The sequence below is a fragment of the Melanaphis sacchari genome, unplaced genomic scaffold, assembly GCF_002803265.2.
Source record: "Melanaphis sacchari strain LSU unplaced genomic scaffold, SCAv2.0 Contig34_pilon_pilon, whole genome shotgun sequence".
Lineage (NCBI taxonomy): Eukaryota > Metazoa > Arthropoda > Insecta > Hemiptera > Aphididae > Melanaphis > Melanaphis sacchari.
In genome coordinates, this window is record NW_020271213.1 from 457992 (window position 1) to 477659 (window position 19668).

Genomic DNA, 19668 nt, shown 5'->3' on the forward strand with positions numbered 1-19668 from the left:
GCGGTCGCGCGCACAGCTGTACGTACGCGCGCACCCGTCCGACAGCGGCTGCCAACGACGTCTACGGCAGTAAGGGGCGGTGAGGTTACGTAGGGGAGGTGGGGATGGTGTATAATATAATCCCTCCGCTTTGCCATCGACACGGACCGTTGACACCACCACCGCCACCGCACCGTCGCCGCCAACGCAGCCGCCGCCGCCAGTCCGCCCCGCTTTGTCGCTCGCGCGTATATACACCATACGCGCCGTCGTCCATCCATCCGTCCGTCCGTCCACGCTCTTCTACCGCCGCCGCCGCCGCCACCACCGCGCACGGTGCGCGCGACACCTACCCGTCCACCACCCCAAATCGTTACAAACACATGCGCGCCTGCTGCAGGACAACCACCTCCACCGCCGCCGCCGCCGCCGCCGTCACCACCGCACGCCACGCAGAGGAGCAGGAGGCGGTCCGAAACGTGGAGGCGGCGGCGGCGGCTTGTCTCTGTACGCCGCCGTTATCGGCGACCGTCTCGCATGCGCTTCAGTCTTTGCATATATATATCGTATAAAGAGAGCCCACCTCCACACACAATATAATAATAATATATTATATGCACGCGGTCATCGCGCGTACATTATTATTGTGATTTGTGACCGGCCACCGCGGGCCAGAGGACCTTTTTGCAAACATTTTTAGCGCATTTATCGTGGCGCGTAGCAATTCGTGGTGATTCATTTCCGAATGTGTATCGATTGCGTCGGCGGTCGTGCGGGCAATGCGGACAATTTAAATACCATCGATTTTTAATGCCCAACATAAAATGTATAGCGATGTCTCCGGGCGTATTATCAAAATATCGTATTGTAAAAAATTTAAATCGCAAGCTCAGCGAGTCAAGCATCCCAAAAAAGTTCCGGAAAGTTGCAAGCCGATGCCTGCAATGCGTACATACGCCACTTTCACTCGGACAGCAAAGACAAAAACAAAAACAAAACCCCTAGCCGTTCACCATTGATCAATGCGCTCGATAATAATATAATATGTCGTAGTATAGATGTACAAAACGCTTTACAGTATGTTTTTTAGTCTTAAGGGCACGAATTTCCCGGTATCAAATGCGTTTTATACGTATGCAGTTTAAAGTTCAACTTGTAGTATGCGCTTACCCATAAATGCTCGTTATTCTGAATCTGAATGTAAAAAAAGTAATGGTTTCACGATATTTGGCTAAAAAACTAATGATAATATTTCTTGTGATTGAAATAAACAGTAAATTTAAAACATTATCAATATTATACTTATTATAATGATTTATGAAAATCATGACTATCAGTCTAGATTACGTATTAATAAAAGTTTAGTAACATGGCTTGGAAGTTTTAATGATGTGTATGGTTTGATTGGATTGTCACGAAATATGAGTAGTATTTGGAGGGAACGAGTGTATAATAACCAAATATAAAGTGTGTTGTATGAAATATTTGATTTTTTAGGAACTCAACGCACGTGTATTGCGTATGAACCGATAAATACAGCTATATAATAAAGTGATGATGTCGCGTTATTGTTTAAAACCGATTGCCGACTGCCGTTAGCGCCCACGTTCGAGACGCGATTGATATAATCGTTGGAATAGTACATTTCTGTGTGTGCGTGCATTTCCGATTTCATTAATTTGATGATGATATTGTTTACACATTGAACCCACACGTCGTCACTAACACACGGGGCAGATGACGTTTTGGGACGAGCACGAGCCACGCGTGGTCACAGAGAGCTGTAGCTGTTGTACATCACTACATCAGTTTTCTTTATATTATTATATTGTGTATAAAACAGCCTCGGTCGTTTAGCCGACAAAATGACAATAATCGTTATCATTGTATAGCGGCGGTGACCAAGAGACGCTATTATGAAATTATGTCATATGATGCGTTTGTCAATACACAGTATATTATATTATATTGTATTATATTATATTATATTATATTATATTATAACAGTTTTACGGTTTATAGTGGTTTTTATTTTCTCCTTACGTCTTAAAACGTAAATAATAATGCGCGTATTAAAGTACCGATATGATATTATGTGTGCGTGTATTAGTATATGTACATTTGCATAATATATACTTACGATATATATAGCATAAACATATTTATTATACGGGTCATTATCTCGTACGTGACGTAAAATAAACTAAACCTTAGTGAAATCCTATTTCGAAATTGCATTATACTTACATTATTTCTGCATGATGCATGTATAAATAATATAATATATCATATCATATGTGACCAATTCGAACCCAGTGTTTACTAAGGGTGTGTGTTATAAATTGTAATGTTTTATTACGCCCCGATTGTATAATATTTAGAATAAACACGTAATTTATGTTTTAAAAAGCCCATTTCATATATTGTCCTATATATAGTATACGTATATGGTATATACTATCTGATGAGTGATGGACTATTATACTTTTTACAAAAAACTTTCTACTTTATTTTTCTTCAACATTTGTCGTTATACTGAACATCTAATGCTCAGGCACAGAAATTAATATTCTATTTCCACTTCAACAGATTTATGGGTCACAAGCACAACTCACAATGGAATATATTGTTCAAATATTTTTCGAAAATAAAAACTGAAATGCTTAACATTTATTTACAAAACAATAATATATACACGAAGATATATTGTATAGAGTTTATTTTAAGTTTATAATATAATAATTATTACTAACGAGTGGCATATTATTTTACTAAGTAATATTTTATTAAATAATGAAGAAGTGCAAATACCACAAGTTAAATTGATTAGGAATGCCTAAACTTTTGTATTTTTTTTTAGTGAACTAATTCACATATTATTTTGTAGATAAACTTAACATTAAACTATAAAAATATCTAGTTATAAATAAATATTCTGAGAAAAAATGTCCAGTATAAAATACATGTGGAGAAATAATATCCAAAAAAAAGAATCAAAATCTTTTTAGGGAAAATAATTTTTAAATGCATTAAAGCATTAAGATGATAATATATTTAAATTTGAAAAATATAATAAATTGTATAGAATAAATTACTTTTAAAATGTATTATCTGTGTAATTTATACATAATATATTGTATTAATTTTCAACTATAGGTACTAAGAATACTGAATAATATGACAAATTGTTTAAGGTATAAATTATTGTAGTGATTAGAAGAGCCCTAATGTTTTCTCATTTTCCAATATGTTATTAATGCTAGAAATCGAGAAATATGGTGATCGTCTCTTTCGTTTTAAACTTGGATATGAAATTTAAATATTAGTCCCATTTAAATAAGTGCTATACTCATTTATTTATGAATGCTTTATATTACCACAAAAATTTTGCTATTTTAAATTACTGAAACTCGATTTTAAATTATTCAATGAGGTTATGTAGTAATAAGCAGAGGCGTATTTACATTTATGGTTTTCTCTTCCCCAGGGCCACAGTATATTATACACATGATCCCTCTTTTAATATAAAACCAACGATATAAATGTTAAATAAAAAACTGTTTTGCTGGCTCAAATACAATTTGTACTCGATGAATACGTTCTTTTTGTTCCTGAATATAATAATATATGCGTATTACTGACTACTATAATAACCATACATTTTTAATTTTAGATAAATATAAAAAACTGTTTTTATTTATTATTCTGAACAAATCCAATTATCTATTTTAATGAAAAAATTTCCAACTATAATATTTTCAAATAAATATATTTAAAATGTTTGTGTATTATAGAAAATAATGGTGAAATTTCGCCACGTTTTATTTTCAAATTTCTTAGAATACATTTATATCAACGTTATGGGGCACGAGCCACACACACGTACACACAAACAATTTTGCAACATAAACATATAAAATGATAAATGATAATTTAACAACATAACACACTACCCACATACAGTATAATCACATTATCATCTTCATTTAACGAATTTTAAATTGCACTATTGTAGTAGATGGTGCACAATCTTCATTAACAATATAACATTAATTTCTTTTAATTTGAATTCAGTACTTATTATATTATTCATTTAATAACCATTGTATTTTCAAACACTCGGAAAACATTTTTTTAGTTTATTTTTATTTTACAGGTATATTTTTCGAGTATCTATAAAATATTGCTATTGTTGTAAACCTATATTTTTTTCTATCTGTGTACATTAGCAACCAGCTAATAATCATCGAAACCCCCCTATAACATCTATATGACAGTTTGTTGTCACCTGCTGTTGTTGTTTTATTCTGTTACGATTCAGTAAACACAAAGCACAGCTAGTGGGGAGTGAAAAACAATACAACTTACATGCCTTAGTAAAACGTTATTCATAAATTGTATTCATGAAATAAACTAGAAATAAATGTACTGATTAATCGAATAATACATCCATAATGTATATGTATTTTGATTAACACTGCGGATATAGCATTGTATGCGCATAGTGATATCTACAGTACATGTTGCAGTTTTTATTTTTTATTGATGTCGTAAAACGATAATGGTTTTTTTTTTTTAATTTAGATATAATAATATTATCGTTTCTTTTATTTGAATATGTTGTTTGCCGTAAATCTCTGTTGTAAATAAATTAATAAATTATTATAATCATAATCTACAGTATACACTATATTCATATTTTTCATATACTTAAATCGTGTATTTAATTTAAAATAAACAGTAATAAGTGAATAATTATATACGTCTCAAAATAGATTAGTATTACATAATAAATAATATAGGTAAGTACCTGCTGTTGCCGTGTATAGTATGTTTTTACCTATTTTAAGGAAAACAAAACGCAATGGCAAACTATATATTATTTGTAGGCGTTTCCCGTTAATGTACAAATGACGGAAAAAACGTAAGGAATAAAATCGCTCACAGGTTAAAACATTGGACAAACGTTTATTGAATTATACTGTCAAAGTAGATAATTAATTAAAATATACTATCACTAATGGTTATTTACACAACTGTGATCTCCATAGTCGACTTGTTAACAGACCACAATATAAATTAAAATAGACGATTTTCAATTTGATACGTGAAACGTTTATTATCAGTAAGTCCTATTATGAACTTTAGTTTGAGAAAATATTTAATATAATTTGACCAAAATAAGTTCTATTATTTTATTTATATGAATGTTTAGTACTCAACCTATAAACCAGGGCTTACAAACGTTATAATAACGTTATATTTGACAAAAAACGATTGAGATTTGTAGCGTAATAATAACGAAAAACGATAAACATAAATAGTTAAATAACACAAAACGTTAAATAGAGTACATCATTAAATGAAATAATCAATTTTCAATTATTTAATAGTTATAATTTATAAAATGAATTAAAAATGTTAATTCTGAACAGCAATAAGCGCAAAAGCTGAATAAGTTTAAATTCTGAATAACGATAAAATCAAAATTTGTATAACGTTTTAATTGTAAATAACGTAAAACAAAATTTTTTTCAAATAATATTAACATGTATAGATTATGACATTTTGTGAATTTGTATGATCGTATTGAGTCGTGTTTTTGCCGTTATTATTAATTCGGTAAATAATTATCATGCGTGTACTAAAAAAATTAGTTTTAGGGAACTTATACAGAAAAATCAATTCCTGTAGTCAAATTATTTTAGTTGTAACAATGAATTAACCATGTTAATTATATATATATATATATATATATATATATATAGCTATATTATTTACAAATAAAATGTTAAAATGTTATAACTTTAATGAAAGTTTCTTAATATTAAACATATTAGTTGTGTATATAAATAGGCTTTAATAATTGTTATTTGATATTTATATACTAGTTCATAAAATAAATGTGTAATTTTTAACACTATCTATGATATGTAATTGAATGTAAATAAAGATCGAAATCCCTATACGCAAGATAATATAAAAATGGTATTGCAATATTTATTTAATATTTTATATTATTATATAATATGCACAAACACAGATATTTTGCTTTTATTACTCGTATTATATAAGAAAATAAAAAATAAGTACATAATACTGCATATTAGAAATTAATTCCTACACAATAAAAACTGTGCAATAGGGGTTGGAAAGTAAATAGTAACATTCGAATGGTGGACGTTGTGTGACGTTATACATTATATTTACCCGTCTTTGTATCCTTTACATTATATTACACGGTTCTGAGAAATATCTTCCAGATATGATACAAAATAATCCTTTCATGCTTTTTATTATGTTATTATTTTTCGTTTTTAATTTATAACACATTTCTTAGAATTGTGAACATGAGTTTTGAAAACGTGACCATGGATTTAATAGGGGATGCCACACATATAAACTGATATTGTCTTCGTTTCTCCGCACTCGTAGATTATAATAAAAGCAAGTTCACCGTAACTGATCGTAAGTTATTGGACAAATGTAATGATTTTAAAAATAAATCGTGTATTTCATTAAATAGAAAATGATTTTTACCTCTTTCAATATTTATATTATGATATTGTATATTACGAGACATTTTCATTACATTAGAGTATAATATAACTCACATAATGAATTGTTTTTATGCACTACCGCTACTACCTATTTTTTGTTTATTACATTCATACAGGAAAGACTTATACGAATGACACTACGCAATGTCCTCGAAAATACTATTTTTGAATCAATTCATAGGTTACGTTATAATAATGAGAGACAAAAAAAAAAATATATATATATATAAATTAATAATATTAAATAATTAAAACTTTAACGTACGGTATAAATTAGTGATGTTCTCCTAGTTGGCAAGTAATTTTTCATCATAATAGACAACCAACGGATTTCAAACGTATGTATCATAGACGCGGAAGACGAACATAATATATATATATTTATACATCTTAACAAGTCCTTATTAAAATCTAGTAGTGGTCACGTGCGCACATAGATGCAGTGAAATATTTTAACCGCAGTCTGCAGTAGACACTGCATCAGGTATAAATATTTTATGCAGAGTGACGAACGAGTCAGGTTCATTCTCATTTTTCATTTAATACCTAATAATTTTATTCAAATTTTTATTTGTAAATTTTTTACATACACTTGAACATTATATTTTCAAATTTTTGAGATTTTAGATTTCTTAACTGCTTAAGGAATGTCCTGTAGCGGTTACGTACTTCTTTTTTTAATAAGAATACTCTTAACTTTTTACTGTAAATTATTTAGGTTACATTTTTTTTTTTTTTTTTTTTTTTAATGTGTCTAATTCAAAATTTAAATAAATTGTTTCTTAATTATTAAAACGTTTCCTTAGAAATGGTTTTACAAAAATAAATGTAATACATGATTTATTATTTATTACCTATAATTGGACCATTTTTTTAAATGATAAATATTATTAATCTAGTATTAATAATTATTGTTTATTATTAATTTTCTTGAAATTTTCAATTTACAATATTCATTACTATGTATTTCAAATCCATCATCGCGGATCTATAATTCTTCAACAGAACATCAAGTTAAATAACTCAAAAACTGCTTGTTCGAATTTTAATTCCTTAAGTCAAAATTTTCAGAAAAATTATCCACTAATTTAATCTATTAAAAAAAGCTGTTATTTGATAAACATAAGTTTGTTTCTCCATAGGATACTAGTACAAAAAACAATAGAGAATTTTAAAATAGGGTCGTATAAGTTAAAATACATTAAAAAGTTCTAAACATCAAATGTTGAATAACTGCAATATTAAAGAAAAAATAGAGTGAACATACTAGGTGAATAACTCTGTACATAATATATGTATTATGGCGCCACTGTCTTTAAATGTCTGTTATTCTAGTTATTTTCTATTTTACATACTCGTATACATTTTATAATAATAAATATTAATTATACTATGTATGTTTGTTGAATGCCTTATATGCGCCCGTTGTTACCGTCTGTACTTTTGTTGCAGCCTTAGTTGCTCTTGTTTACTGCAGGAAAATAAATAATATGGCGACAATCGAGGTTGACGCATATTAACTAGTATTCATAAACGAAATTAATAATATCGATTCTGATATAACACATTGATATAATATACAAGGTGATTAAAAAATGTATTTTACAGCTATTTTATCATATAATCATAAAATATTCCTTGTAGAAAAAAATGTTTAACAGAAAAGTTTTTTAATTAAAAAAAAATCTAAAATGATTAGTAATTTTTATATATTTTTTTTTACTGTATTTTAAGAAGAGTTTTAAGGGTCAACTTTAGAAACTCAAGTCGGAGCTTACACTTTTTCACGATTATGATGTAAAGAATTTTTTTCGGAGTATTTCGATACATAAAATTTGAAATTCAGACGAGTAACTTATAATTTATAAGTATTTAAAGTTTAGATTAACGGAGAAGTAGACCAACAATTTGCGATATAATATATCACTCCACTCCGATTACCTAAACTTTAAGTATTAATAACTCATAATTTAATAAACTAATGCATGAAGTTCTATCAATGATATTGAATATTTAATCAAATCGTCTACGGCTATATTTTATACCCGTCTATACCATTATATTATTATTAAATAGATGATCGCATTATAATATATAGCAGCCAGTATATTTAGATATCGCGCGTGTCATTTGGACGTATTTTGCACGCAACACTTAGTACAGTGTATTATTATTATTATTATTATACGAAATACTATGTGTTATAATATAATAGGAACGCATAGAATTCGATTATAGGAAATATTAACGTTAATAAATTATTATTGGTATATCGTTTTTGTACTCGAATTACGGATGTAGTCGATGGAAACCGGAAACTTGACATATTTTACCCATCACTGGGTTTTCGGTTTAATGTAGCATATATAATTTGTCGAAATAACAATTAAGTGAAATACAAATTGTTTTTTTTTTTTTTGTAGTTATTATATTGTTCACGATTATTAAAATTATTTATCTGCAGCCGCATTAATTATTAGACTCATCTTATTGACGAAACGGTCTTGCACTGTTATTGGAGTAGCATTAAATAATTTACCTAGGCAATGCGTATAAATAGGGAACGGGTGAGGTGGTGATCGCCCTGGGTGGTATTTTTTTATATAAGTATATTTGCTTTGTAAGTTAAAAAAAAAATTTTATACTAATCTTTGTTAAATTATTATTAAATGTTGTAATTAATTTATTAACCTTGTTGGTAAACTTTTTTTTATTAATCCCGTTATTATACACCGAAATTAGTGCTTACTGCTTTATAAAAAATAAAAATTATTTGTAATCAATAATGAGTTATAAAAAAACTAAAAATTATTGTCATACTAAATAATAATGAGCCAGACATTACAAGAGAATTAAAATATAATAAGTGATGACATTATTAAGATTAATTTCCCTTAAAAGCTCTCAAAAAAAAATTATTTATATTATACTTAACCATTTAAATATTATATTATATTATATTAATGTAAGAATAATGAATAAAATAAATAAGAAATAATAAATAAAAGTAAGTAAATTAAATAAAGAATTGTATCACTTTAAGAGTGATGCTAATTTAAATAACTGATTTATAATACTTTCAAAGTATGCATATAAGTTTAAAAGCATAGACAGGAGAAGAGTAAGCGGATAATAGATAAAAGTCTGGTGGTATGTATAAACATAGTAATACATTTTGTGATTATTTATGAATTTTAAATCTTAATAAAAAGACTTGTTATACATACATTTATTAATTAGGCAATCATAATAGGTCCATTAACAAATAAATGCAATTAGGTTAATATATTATATCTTATAATATTATAAATAATTTTATTTAAAAAAATTTTTTTTTAAATAAAAAAATGTTAGTCTTCGTTCCTACACCAAATCTATATACTAGTGGTCTCTATCTAATCCACATCGTTTTTAATTATAATGAAGTTTTAAGATAAAGATTGAGCAGTTATGAAACCATATTATGTCGATACAATTACTTTAGGTATGTACAATATGAATTATTATTATTATTGATAATAAAAATAAATCAAAAAACCTAACAACCTACATTTTTAAAACAAATAATATTTGTACTTTAGACAGTAAAAGAAAAAAAATTGATTTAGAAGATATGAATCATCGAATTATAAACATTATGTTGGTGTGGTGGCTATAAAATCTGAACAGAATTTCATTAGTATACAGATATAAGAATAAATCGTTTTAAATGTTCGTTTTAAAATTTTTACAATTATTTAATGATAGTATCTTTTCATTCCTATGACAGTGTAGAATTCCTGAATGAATGGCGTTGAGCGTATTCGGTAAATCTCATGTGTACATAAATCTAAAGAATGTTCAATTTATAGTTAAAAATTAATACTACAATAACATATTTTTTAAAATATTTTTTATGATTAAATGGAAATATTTAATTATTTATTTATTTATTTTAAATACAAAATAGCATTCAATCAAAGTACATGACAAAGTTAACTATGTATGCAATAAACTAGATTAAGTTTGTTATGGGATATTCAAATTTATAAAAAATCGTATTAGTTTTGGCAAAAATTATATAGTATAAAATACTAAAATAAATAACTATTTGTATACACTATATTTAGTATTACTTACATATTATTATGAATTAATTTATATCAAAAAAATAAAAAACGAAAAATAAATAAACACAAATTGTAAAAATGTGAAAATTTGAAATGAATAAGTAACTGTTTACAACAAATTAATTTTTTATAAGAGCATCGTAAAGTAAGCACTATTCAATAAAAGACTCGTGAAAAAAGGAATGGTTGCATTAAACACAATAGTGCGAGTACGTGACACATATGGTGCCTGGTACTATTTCGTTTTATCCTGAAGAATCGTACAGAAACACATTTACAGTTTCATACGTATATTGTAAGTTTAGAAGTCTGAAACCTATATATATATATATATATGTATATATATATATATATACTCTGTTGACACAATACATCCATAAAGGAAAAATAACCTAAATATATTTACACATAACACCACTAACGGTCGACATGCCTACGTCCTATATAATATACATATATTTCTATTGAAACATATACAAAAAGGACAAAATCATCGTTCAAGGTTACTTTTTATTTGTACTGATATATTAAATCTCCGTCTCTCCGTAGGATACAAAATGCGCGTATTTCAATAAATTACATTATTTGTTATAAACTATTTTAAACAAATACGATTTTTGGGTCATTTCTACACTCCATTGGAGTACAACTATTCGAATTCAGTCAATAAACAATCATTACCTCTGTATCCGATGAAAAAAAAAATGTTAAACACACGATGGTAGTTACACAATATAATATTATTATTCTATTGAAAGTAATGTTATTTATTCTTCTTATCTTCGTTACTTATCTATCTAAAATAATCATTTAAATGGCCATATATATATATGTGTATGTGTGTATGTGTGTTAAGTAGGTATAGTGTCTAAGTCTGTTTACAACATTAAGAGACCGCAATACAGCACAGATTTGTTGTTTTCGTTTATCCTATGCGGCGGGCAGCCGTAAAATATCAAACGTATAATAAAAATGGTTGGTTTTATTATAGTATTAAAATCAAAACTAAATAAATATTATGCTTCCACACAAAAAATTAGAACATTTTTATTGAATCTTTGAGTCTTTTATTGGTGGATTTTCAAATGTATAGTTTGTTAAAATAAAAATTTCTAAAATAACAAATTTTAAAAGCTTATATTAAATAGATTTATTATTCAAGTTTTTATTTAAATATACGCTTTTAAATAGGTATCAATGGTTTTTTTTCAAATTTTGAATTAAAATTAAAAATATAAAAATTAACTTCATTAATTTATTAGTTACATATCAACATAATATAATTATAGGAAGAAGAAATTAAATTAAATATTTATCAAGTTAACTCGGTCAACAAGCCCATAATGAATAAACTTGAGATTATTCTCTTTTCTAAAACAGTTCGTGTTTAATGCTATTTCATACGTTACACAAAGAAATCCATTATTTTAATTTAAAAAAATATAATCAGTTCCTAATACCTATATAATTTAAGTTTATTTTCGTTTTAATTTAAATAAGTATATAAATAATAAGGGTTGATGTTGGGCTGATATACTGATATTTTTATTTTTCCTTTTTAAGATAAAATAATATGTTTATTATTTTTAAAATTTACTAAAATATTTTTTTCATTACAAAAAACCCTCTATAATTCTACCGCTGATCGTTTAGATACAAACTATGTGTTTATAAGAAATATAAAAACTCATTTTAAACTATGAATATATCACTACCCCTCATTAAAATAATGGTTGTTATCAGTTGGTTGTATCTGTACATTCAGCAGGAACATAGTCTCTATTAGCATCATTAAATTACTAGAACTTAAAGTTGTAAGTATAAAAGCTTTTAATGGCACCTATAAAAAAAATGTTTATATATTTCATCAGCTTAATAACTTTTCTCCGTGAATAATACAACGCCCCATTATAATTTAAAATTATATTTTTGCACATAAAAATATAAAATAATAACCATTAATATTATTTTTATTGAAGTAATGAAATCTGAAATCTGATGTAATTGTATTACTATAGTGGATTGAATAAAAAGTAAGTGATGGAGATAAATTTCCTTCAAAAATGTATTATTATTTTATAAATTACGTCATGGTATGGCATATGGAAACCTTATATTTCTTTCTATCGAATTATTATGACGGCAAATCAATAAATCTACATAAGGTTTAAAAATTGTTTATTCAATGTAAGACTAGCGTAGAGAAATTATACGTAAAATAAAGCATTTTAACAAAAATGCCTGAAAATGAAATTATATTATAGTTTATTAAATTTTAATAATATTTACTGTAATATAGATCATTCATATAAATATTATAAATACTACTGTACTAGTATAACAATTTATTACAAAGTGCACTATATTTTTTTTTTAACTAAGTACTGTAAGAACAACTATGACTTACAAGAAACGTTTAACGTTGTATTAAATTTTTATTTATTTAAAAAAACTAAAATTATCTGTTTCAATCGTGGAAGCTCATAACTGTTATTGTAATATATACTCATACATAAAATTATATTGAATTTAAAATATAAAAAGCCGTTGTCACTGCTTTAAATTTCAATTAGAGCTATAAATGTTCAAGGCATTTTATAATTATATTATTATTTTTATTTAAAAGGTGTTTTTAATTTTCTATAATCTGTTTTATAAATAATATATATTCTTCACAGTCAAAAAACTTAAAAATTCACTAGGTACAAAGTCTCTTATAAGTTATTGTTTCTATAAAAATTTCAAAAAATATCAAAAATATGATTGGGAACAATATTTATTTATAAGCGTTTGAAATTATATTTTGACAAAATGATAATTTATTATAAAAAACTTTTTTTCTAAACATTAAAAGTTCTAATTTTGACAAAATTGGATATTTAAATAAAAAAATAAGGGTATTTCCATAAAAAAATTTAGTTTTTTTATAGTTAAAAAGGATACCGAAAGAGAGAACATGATTAGTTTATTTGTTGATTATTTGGTAACAAGATTTCGTTTGTTTGTCGGTAGATCAAAGAAAACAATAAAATAAAACCAGTAAGTTGCGTATGAGATCGTTTATGCAACGTTGTCAAATTATTTAATACTCTATACGCTTTATAAACATCCAATAATTTCATCAAAATTAAAAAAAGTTAAAGTATTATCAATAATAATGTATTAATAAATATAATAAGAATAACTAAATAATGATAAAATTAGTAAAATCATTTTTTTAATACAAATTATTAAATTAAAAGTTAAAATACTCTAATATTGTAACTGATGAATAATATTATTTAAAGAATTCATTTAATGTATGATATTGTTTTTTTTACATACTATGTAACTTTTTGAATAGAAATAATGTATTTCATTTCCAAATCATTACTAACATTATTCAAAGATCTTTTGGTTCTTTACCATTCATTTTGATGAGCTATGTTCAAAGTCCGTTTACTACTTGTCTTTTAGAACTTTCTCGCAATATTTGTTGTTCATTTTTGACATCGGTTTATTTAGACAAAAATACTTAAAATATAATTATAATTATAATCATTATTGAAATTATTTGAGCGTCAATAGCTATATGTTTGCATAACACGTTTTTACGGTATATTTAATCTGCTCATTCTTATGTTTTTACTTTTCCTACGTCATATTTATTAAAATTTAAATACACAAACTGTTTTCTTTTATTGAATTTTATTAGATAAATTGAGTTTTCCATATTAAATTAAACTTTAATAAGATATTAAATATCCATCAGTGACGAGTTACGACAAACTGAAAGGACCGATAATATATCTATATATTTGCCATAATTTAAATAATGAAATTTCCAGCATATGATGAAATGCTATATATTTATATTTCATTTTTCATTAATATAAATGTACATTGTATTTTATATTGCATTCTACAAAAATATTATAAAGGAACTGAGTATAAAAAATGTTTATACTCCGACAGACGTAAAATTAAATTTTCTTCATAAATCATGAGCTGTTTTCATGATTTATATACCTAAAAACAATGTCAATGTTTACTTTTAATAGTTTTAACATTTAATTTGTAATAATTAGTATACGATATATAATACAAATAGGTACATACATAATAGTAAAATATATAATATTATATAATGTAGATACTGCATATACATATTACATAGTAAAAAAGTTGAAAGTTAACAAAATAAATAATAAATTGAATAAAAATAAGATATGTTATCAGTTAAGGTACTAGCTAATATCTATAGTTAACTTTATCTGTTAAACAACTATTTCGAATTTTTAACGTTTTAATGAGTTATTAATCAAAAACAGCAGAACAATAATTCTCAAAAATACACTTTATGTTGAACAAATAAAATAAAATATATAAATTTAAAATTTCCATTTTTATTTAACAGTTTATCACAGCTTTGTGAATATATATTTTTTTTTAAAGTGCGAGAAAAATATAGAATAAGATAATATTATATTGGCGGTATTCGTCAAGTTTGAAAGTAATATATTATACACATTGGTATATATGTATAATATGTACTTTATATTATGTATTATCTGATGTGATAAAAACAATTTTACTTGAAAATATGTTGAATTAATAAAAAAATAGATCGGTGTGTAAAGATATATGAATTCATACATAATAGAATAGTAAAGGTATTAAAATGATAGTTTAAATTTTTAAAAAAGTATTTTTTTTTATTTTTTTTTATAACGTCCGTATAACTTATATATATATATTATACTCGTATATATGTATATTACTATTTATTAATATATTTTATTATTACTAGTCTATAACACTTACTGAATCTCAAGATATGAGTTAATATGAAATGTAGTTGCATTATATTACATATGTGTGTGTGTGTGTGTGTGTTATGTATAATATACGACTACACCATTCTTAACATATTATAAGGACGTCTTCTCACAAAATCATCTATTCTGCAATAGGCTTTTTATCAAATGGTTTTCGCTTCAAGTACCCGTCTTGTGCACGCATCTTTTTGCGACTTGTGCATCTCCAATATATAATGTTATGATATTTACAGTAAATTGCTATGCGTCCACTATCAAATTGACGTATACTTCTATAGTACAATTGTATATAAATATAAAATACGTTTATGCGATGGACAAACAGATATAGATATCTATAGATATTTATTTTTCAAGTAGTCTATAGTGGTTCGATACGTACACATGACGATATACCTATATGTATATACTGAGTTTGATTCTGAGCTACTCAGTCGTCGGTGACAATTTACTCATTTTTAACCGCAGTCTTGTATGTTATAATATTCGTCATCTCTTCACTTCTAAATATTTTCTTCTTCGTATCTAATGAATTTTTTTCGATTATTTACTTAAATATAAATATATTATACTCGGAGTTCATTATTTAAATTTAAATTAGTCATAAAAAGGAATTATACTTATTAAATATTTAAATAGCATATTATTATGTATTGTCTGCACAGCTGCTGTAGGCTTCCAAATAGTTTACACGATCGTAGACTGCGACAGTTGTATGTCTTACTTATCAAAACGCACGTTATTGATTTTTGACTCATGCCAAATGTGCCCATGTCAAATACTGTCGAATCAGGATGATCCAACATCCGCAATTCATGCGGAAGTGTACAGTACTATATATCTAGAAGATTATTTATTATAAACTGTATATACATCACATTTAGCTGAAGGCTGATGAAGTACGCGCGTGTTGACAGACAACATTACAATAATTATTATACGTCTTGAATGTTTGTCATTTAAAAAAATCAACTATGCAAATAATAATTCGGTTCGAAAAATTGATATATTACAACTCGTTTGTATTATAAGCTGAAAACCGTTGACCGAATATAAGTCACAACATTTTCGCTTGGTTAATAGTCGATCATTCGTTATTGCTTTTATTTTTAATATTACAATATGGCAATAGTACACTGCAGTAGTGTTAATTAAGAGATGATGGAGTTCAATCTTTCATCTCCTAGTTGAACTGTATGAAAAGGTTGTATGCAAAAAATGATAGACAATATCATACTATAATACAAATTAAATCTTAATATTATAATATATTTTTAACTTCGGCAAAATCTAATTAATATATTAGTTGGGTATATACTTATACGCGTTTTTGGCGCCATACGTTCGACTGAAATAAAACGACGTGACTGACCTGCTGTTAATAATTATTAAGTACGGGTAGACTAATCTATATATTTTGCGTTATACGACCAAAGACGCTACACGTATGATCATTTTTTTTTTTTTTTTTTGTATTCAATATTTTGATTGAATTTCTCGCGGTGAGAAGAGGATCTATCCGACGTGTATTTGGCACCGCGTCAATACATATAAGCTCTGACCCGGCAAGTTCCATAACACCTGCAGATTTTCGCCTATGCCATGTTATCACCACCAATGCTTATTTAAAGCATACGCTGCGAGTAGCTAGTGAAACGTCAAACGAGTGGTATCAGTTAACCAGTGGCAGTAATGAATATAAAATATATGTCAACTTTATTTTTTTTTTTTACGCAGTACATTTTATATTTTACGCAATGATCAACATGTACAATTCTTTTTCACGACTCATTGATGTGTATACACTATAAATATACTAAGAGTGTACCTATATATGATAATAATGTGCCGTGTTGTAAACAACGTGGAGCTGACGATGTTGAATTTAATGTTGGAACAAAAGCAGAAATAATTATGCCCGACGTATTATAAATTCGCGTGTGCAAAATAAGAGCGTGGATACTGGATAATGTATACAAACATGATATTATGGTGTATATGATATAAAATAATACACAAAACATCCATGAATATAGGCAAGCGTGACGCAGGCACATGGAAAATAATACGTCGTACCTTATCCGTGTAATGTCTAATGAGTAATTTATGTGTGCATATAATTTTTAACGATAAATTATTATCGCATGCTATTGAAACTGCTATTGTCATTGCCCAGCAGTAAAATCGCTAAACTACTAAAAGTTTTATACGGAATAAAAACTAATGGGAAACGACGTTTCGTATCTGTAGCCGGACTTTCAAATAATATAAACTTAAGCTATACTGGTAAATTATATACACGATGCTGTACTTCTCAGACAAATAAAAATCCCATGACATAGGGTTTTAAGCGTTTTAAGTGCTTGTCAGATGTCACATGCAGATAAACGACGTACAAAGTTTCTAATTATAATTTTTCCGACAGAATAAATGGTTTTAAATGTTACACTTAAAAGTGAAAACACGTTTGATTTAACGGTAATGTTATATCTTAATGTATTTTATTATAGTGTAAGGTCTCCGTTTTTCTAAAAATGTCAATTTTTCCCCCTAACCTTACTTGATTGATGTACCCCAGAAATAGATGTTATCTGAGCAGCAAACACCCTTTCTATCTACCTAGTCGAAAAACCCCCTTTCTAGATAAAGCTACACGGATCACATTTATTAATAGTAAACATAATAATCCCCGAAATGAATGGACATGGTTGTTTTAAAAATAACGAATTTCTTTTTTATTTATAATTCTATGCAAATCTCGTTGATGTACAAATTCTGTAAGAAAATGAAAACAAAAATTAAACATATACCTATACTTTTAGTGTATGTATTTCAACTTGGAGTTTTGTATTTTTACAAAAATGTTACTCATAAAGTATCAAATTTATTGTACAGTAAATAGTAAATACAGGAGTAAGTTTTCATACTCAGATCTGATTTTTATAAATAAGTGAAAATATGAACAAATTAAAGTAGTTAAAAATTTATTGCCGAGTATTTTTTTTATAATACCTATTTTATTCAAACGAAATTATCGGGGTAAGTTTCGATCTTAAGTAATCTCTGTCCGGCATTTATTATTTAATGTAAAACAGTGACTTTTACTTGAGTTGTACTAATAAAGTAAAATATATTGGCCAGTTCTGTAGTCCGAATTCCAATAACGTTATCGTTAAAAATCACCGACAACCGCGTACACCTACGCGTATAACTATAAGGCGTGAGTACATGGCGATTAACATATGCGATTAATACATGCGTACTGCGTAACTGCATTTCTTTCAAAATTCATATAGTCTTTAAATATTTCATTTGTTTAAAAAAATGTTTTCTAATACATTTTTAACTTTAGGTAAAACGTATGTTATGTAACATGTATGGCTAACATAGTAAGTCAAGGAAGAATATTCTTACAAAAATAATTCCGCACATCCTGCTGAACGATCTTACGCACACCTATAATGGATGTAGCGTAAATACCAGGGCGTCATTCGATTGCGTCTCGTTTCAACCTTTTATACCTTTTCAGTATGTCGATTGCGTCCACAAGTCGGATAGGTAAATTATTTTTTCTTACCTTTTTATGTTCCGATTGCGTCCTGTTGTATGATATATAAGCATAACATTTTGTAAAACGAATAGTTATTATTAATAATTATTTTAATAATAATAACTATACAAAAACCAATAAAAATAAATCCAAATATATAAGAATAAATAATTTAAAAAACGATATTTTAACTTATCAATTATACGGATTTCCTTATTTTTTTCACTAAAAATGGTATTCGTTATTAAGTCTGAACTTTAAAGTATCTTTCAATTCTAAGGCACTTGACGTACTAAATCGCTACGTGATCGTAAATCGATAAGAGCCTTAAGATTAAATGTTCGTAAACTCATCAAGTAAAAACCAATTCGTGTTTAAATTTACCTCCACACCGTGTATGACAAAAATAATAGATTTAATATGTCAATTTATCTGTCACATTAACGCTTACCTACTATACAATAGGACGCAATCGGAACACGGAAAAGGTGGGCAAAAAATCGTTTACCTGCATCTGGGACGCAATCGACGAACTCCGAAATACCATCGGTACAATTGAACATGCTCGAACCGTAAATTAATAATGGTGCTGTAAAAAAAACCATTCACGGCAATTAATTAGTTTTTGTATACTTCCGAAAGTTATTATTATT